Source organism: Juglans regia, chromosome 6 (assembly GCF_001411555.2).
Source record: "Juglans regia cultivar Chandler chromosome 6, Walnut 2.0, whole genome shotgun sequence".
NCBI lineage: Eukaryota > Viridiplantae > Streptophyta > Magnoliopsida > Fagales > Juglandaceae > Juglans > Juglans regia.
The window spans coordinates 13,976,078-13,980,649 of NC_049906.1; the positions used below are offsets into that span (position 1 = coordinate 13,976,078).

The 4,572-nt window shown below is 46.4% G+C and overlaps 1 long non-coding RNA gene across 1 annotated transcript in view; it reads right to left on the bottom strand.

Annotated features, from left to right (window-relative positions):
* The window catches only part of LOC118348785, a 23,348-nt gene extending 19,044 nt beyond the window's left edge, over positions 1-4,304 (bottom strand). The window contains exons 1-2 of the long non-coding RNA XR_004801780.1: positions 4,220-4,304; positions 3,120-3,230 (exon numbers count right to left, since the gene is read on the bottom strand). This is a non-coding gene — a long non-coding RNA (uncharacterized LOC118348785). The remainder of the gene's footprint in view (positions 1-3,119; positions 3,231-4,219) is intronic.
* Positions 4,305-4,572: the final 268 nt, after the last annotated feature.

Genomic DNA, 4,572 nt, shown 5'->3' on the forward strand with positions numbered 1-4,572 from the left:
CCTTTGGTCTTCCCTCACATCCCTTTAGCTACCATGAGAAGTTAATGCCCGCTTTGTTGCACCTTCCTCCCTTGACAAGTCCTCTGGAGGCTATGCCAATCTTTGTCTCCCTCCCCCGTGGCATCATTGGGGAGAGGCTGAGGCTGTCTTCGCTATCCTTCCCTAGTGGGTCTATCATGAGAGTGGGGGCCGGCTTTCACTAGACCCTCCGTTGAGCAATGAGAGTCTGGTGCCATCTAGCTTCCCAAGTTCCTAAGTATGCCTCGAGGAAGAGGTGGCAAAGACCCACCCACCTAGCTTCCCAAGGATACCGCGAAGGAAAAGGGAACGAAGCTAAACCTAGCTTCCTAAGCATGCCTCGAGAAAGAGTTGGTGAAGACCGCCCAAGGATTTCACCCTTCCTTGGGTCTATCATGAGAATGGGGGCCGGCTTTCACTAGACCCTCCGTTGAGCAATGAGTGAGTCTAGTGCCATCGTCACTCCCCCCCCCCCCACCTAGCTTCCTGCATGGATGCCGCCAAGGAGGAGGGAACGGCCAGGGTATAGCTTCCAAGCATGCCTCGAAAGAAAAGAGTCAGAAGACAAACAAAGGATTTCACCCTTCCTTGGGTCTCACATGAGAATGGGGCCTCACTAGACCCTCCTGAGCAATGAGAGAGTCCGTGCCATCAGCCACCCCTACCACCCACAATGTAGAGAGAGTCCTGCGCCATCGCCACTCCTTCCCCGTCTATCATGAGAATGGTGGCCGGCTTTCACCCTTCCTTGGGTCTATCATGAGAATGGGGGCCGGCTTTCACTAGACCCTCCGTTGAGCAACGAGTGAGTCTAGTGCCATCGTCACTCCCCCCCCTCCCCCCCACCTAGCTTCCCAAGGATGCCGCGAAGGAAAAGGGAACGAAGCTAGGTATAGCTTCCTAAGCATGCCTCGAGAAAGAGTTGGTGAAGACAGCCCAAGGATTTCACCCTTCCTTGGGTCTGTCATGAGAATGGGGGCCGGCTTTCACTAGACCCTCCGTTGAGCAATGAGAGAGTCTGGTGCCATCGTCACTCCCCCCCGCCCCCCACCCAATGAGAGAGTCTGGTGCCATCAAGCCACCTTCCCAGGGTTCATTTCAAGAGAATGGTGGCCTCACCCTTCCTTGATCTATCATGCGAGAATGGGGCCGCTCACTGGGGAACTGCTGAGCAAGGCAGAGTGAGTCTGAAGCTACTGCTCACTCCTGGGCACCTGTTGGGGCCTCCCAAGATGCCTAAGGAAAAAGGGAACAAAGCTAAACCCAGCCTCCTAAGCCGAGAAATATTAGAAGACCGCCTGGGATTTCACCCTTCCTCTGTCTATCTCGAGAATAAATGCTTTCACCTTTGACCCCTCCGTTGTGTACTGTAGAGAGTTTGGTGTCATCACACCTCCCCGACACCTCCCAAGGATGCCTGAAGGAAAAGGGAAATCCAGCGGCTGTCCCAGCTTCTCTGGGCATGCTCCTGAAAGAGTTGAGGAACACGTTCCCCCAAGGATTCTCACCCTTCCTTTGGCTCATCAAGAGAATCTAGTCTGCCACTAGACCCTCCAGCTGGAGCAAATGAGAGAGTCCTGGGTGCCATCGCTCCCCCTCCTCCCCAACCCTTATTCCATCGAGGTAGTTCAGAAAGTTGGGCTACACCTTCCGTTCCGTCGTGGTCGGGAGGGAAGCTGGGGTCAGCTTTCGCTGTACCCTCCCATGAGCAATTCCTGGAAGGCTAGTGCCACCCTCGCCCCATTTTCCAGGAAGCTTGCTCGGGAAGCTGGGGTGGTCTTCACCAACTCTTTCTCGAGGCATGCTCAGGAAGCTTGGTTTGGCTTCGTTCCCTTTTCCTTCGCGGCATCCTTGGGAAGCTAGGTGGGTGGGTCTTCGCCACCTCTTCCTCGAGGCATACTTAGGAACTTGGGGGAGTAGAACCTGCGGCTAGCTTCGCTGCCCTCCCCCTTCACCAACTCATTCTCGAGCCATGCTCTGGAAGCTAGGTTTAGCTTCGTTCCCTTTTCCTTCGTGGCATCCTTGGGAAGCTAGGTGGGTCTTCGCCACCTCTTCCTCGAGGCATACTTAGGAACTTGCGGGAGTAGAACCTGCTAGCTACTGCAGCTAGCCCCTCCCCCCCCCCCTTCCCCCCTTTCCTTTGGTCTTCCCCCACTTCCCTTTAGCTACCACGAGAAGTTAGTGCTCGCTTTGCCGCACCTTCCTCCCTTGAGAAGTCCTCAGGAGGAGGCTACGCCAATCTTTGTCTCCCTCCCTCGTGGCATCATTGGGGGAGGCTGAGGCTGTCTTCACTGTCCTTCCCTTGTGTCTATCATGAGAATGGGGGCCGGCTTTCAATAGACCCTCTTTCCATTGAGGTAGTTCAGGAAGTTGGGCACCACCCTTCATGCCTCCCTCACTCCCATTTTCCACGAAGCATGCTCGGGAATCTTGGGCGGTCTTCACCAAATATTTCTCGAGGCATGCTTAGGAAGCTAGGTTTAGCTTCATTCTCTTTTCCTTCGTGGCATCCTTGGGAAGCTAGGTGGGTGGGTCTTCGCCACCTATTCCTCGAGGCATGCTTAGGAACTTGGGGGTGTAGAACCTGCTAGCTTCAAACAACTTTACTCGTAGTGGATTTACACCCTAAACCCCATAGCTTAAAGTTTTAGTGTCGAACCAATATATATGGGTCATCATTATTTCTTGCCATAAACCATGAATAAACACCCCATATACACTACCCGCAAAAACCAGCACATGAGAGGAGTGGGTCATCCGACTAAATTGTCGGGGCCGAAAAATGCATCAACATCTTTTGCACTCTCACCGTGTAAGGTTTTCACTTTGTTAAACAAAGGTTTATTTACAATACAAACTGGAAACGAAACAACATAAATATGATTTGGGCTTTTGTGTTGCATCCTAAGAGATGGAAAACAAAAATTGTTGCCTAACATAGTAGAACATAGTAGGATGAAAGAAAAGTTGCCCTGATAAAACCAGAACATACCTACCTAGTTTATAAAACCAGTTGTAGCTTCAAAGTTCAATATTTTAATTACTGATAAAAAGCTGCATCAATACCAATTGCATATATTTTGCTTGAATTCCTGACATACCTCTTTCTGATCATCAGGCCCTCCGGTATGTCTGCCTAGACCATTATTTTCTTCAATGCTCTTGATCAACTCGTTTGCATACTCTTCCCACGTCTACACAAAATCAAATCCCTAAACAAAAAGGCAAAATCAGAAATGAAAACCAGATTGTAATTGCCAACTAGTGAATATAGAAGAAATTTGCTGCCATAATGTTTTAGTGTCAACCCAGAAATTTAAAAAACTAATTATATGTTCTTCCATTTCTTCAAAGTCTTATGAGCAAATGACCTTCTCAATATAGTCTGCATTTCCTGATTCTAGTCTGGATTTCCTTCTAATCCATCGATCAAGGACACACAGATATTGCCCCTTATATATTTTTAGACTCATCAGCATTTTATGCTGCGTAACAACAATACCCATTATCAGTCCAAGTAGTCGTTTGTAACAAATTAAAAACAATATCTGTTTTTAAAATTTTCAACCCACGACTTGGGTTGATTTTGTTTGTTACAAACGACGAGAAACTCACGAAGAAGCTGAAATTTTCATAACCAAGAAGAATACAAAAGAATCATTAACAATTTTTCCTAACCCCAAAAAAGAATAAAAAAACAGGCATTTCAAATTTCGAAAATTTTAATATAGCAGAAATTGAAAGTTGGATGCAAAGCAGAAAATGTTGTCACGAATAAAATTCAAACAACGTCAATTGTCTCTCAACTCAAACCAAGAAGCCAAGAAAGACTCACTCCAATGGGTTTTCTCAGAGGAAGAGGCGCTTGAATTTGTCAGAGTTCTAAATAAAAGCAAGAAGCCAACGAAGACGAACTCGCAAGGGTCTAGAAATTGTTTTGGTCCCAGCATCTATGCAGGCCAAATCCCTTCTTTTTTTCTATTTCTTTCTTATTAAAGGGTTGATTTCACCTATTTAAACCCATTTCCAGATTCAATCTATTCCCAAGAAAACCAAAACCTATTGCAATTTCGGCAAATAGATTGTATATTAAAAGGAACACCAAGTTGCTGATTACGCCCAATACAGCAAAACATTAATGAAATCAATGTCTATTTCACAGAGTTAATACATCAGTGAATAAACAGAAATGGATTTACACCTGAAGAAAAAGAGAATGGAAAGTGCTCCTGCTGCAGAGGAATGGCAGCTCTCTTTGACAAATGCTGCTCTTGTTCTTGTTTTGTGTTCGTCAACAAGGGATATATTATCATATTTATAAAGAAAAATATAAAACTCCAACGTCCTAATTCTTCATGAAAATCTGACCGTTGTCTGGAAGCGAAATGCAACGGCTATCCGATTGAAAACTCCAACATTTTAAATTCAAGTTTTTGGGAAATTTTCTGGCGGATGGTCCGTGCGGCATATAATTCGGATAGACCAAATTTTGGGGAGGGCTTTCATGTCTTTTTCAATACTTTGGTGACTTATTATTTTTGTTTTTCTTAAATT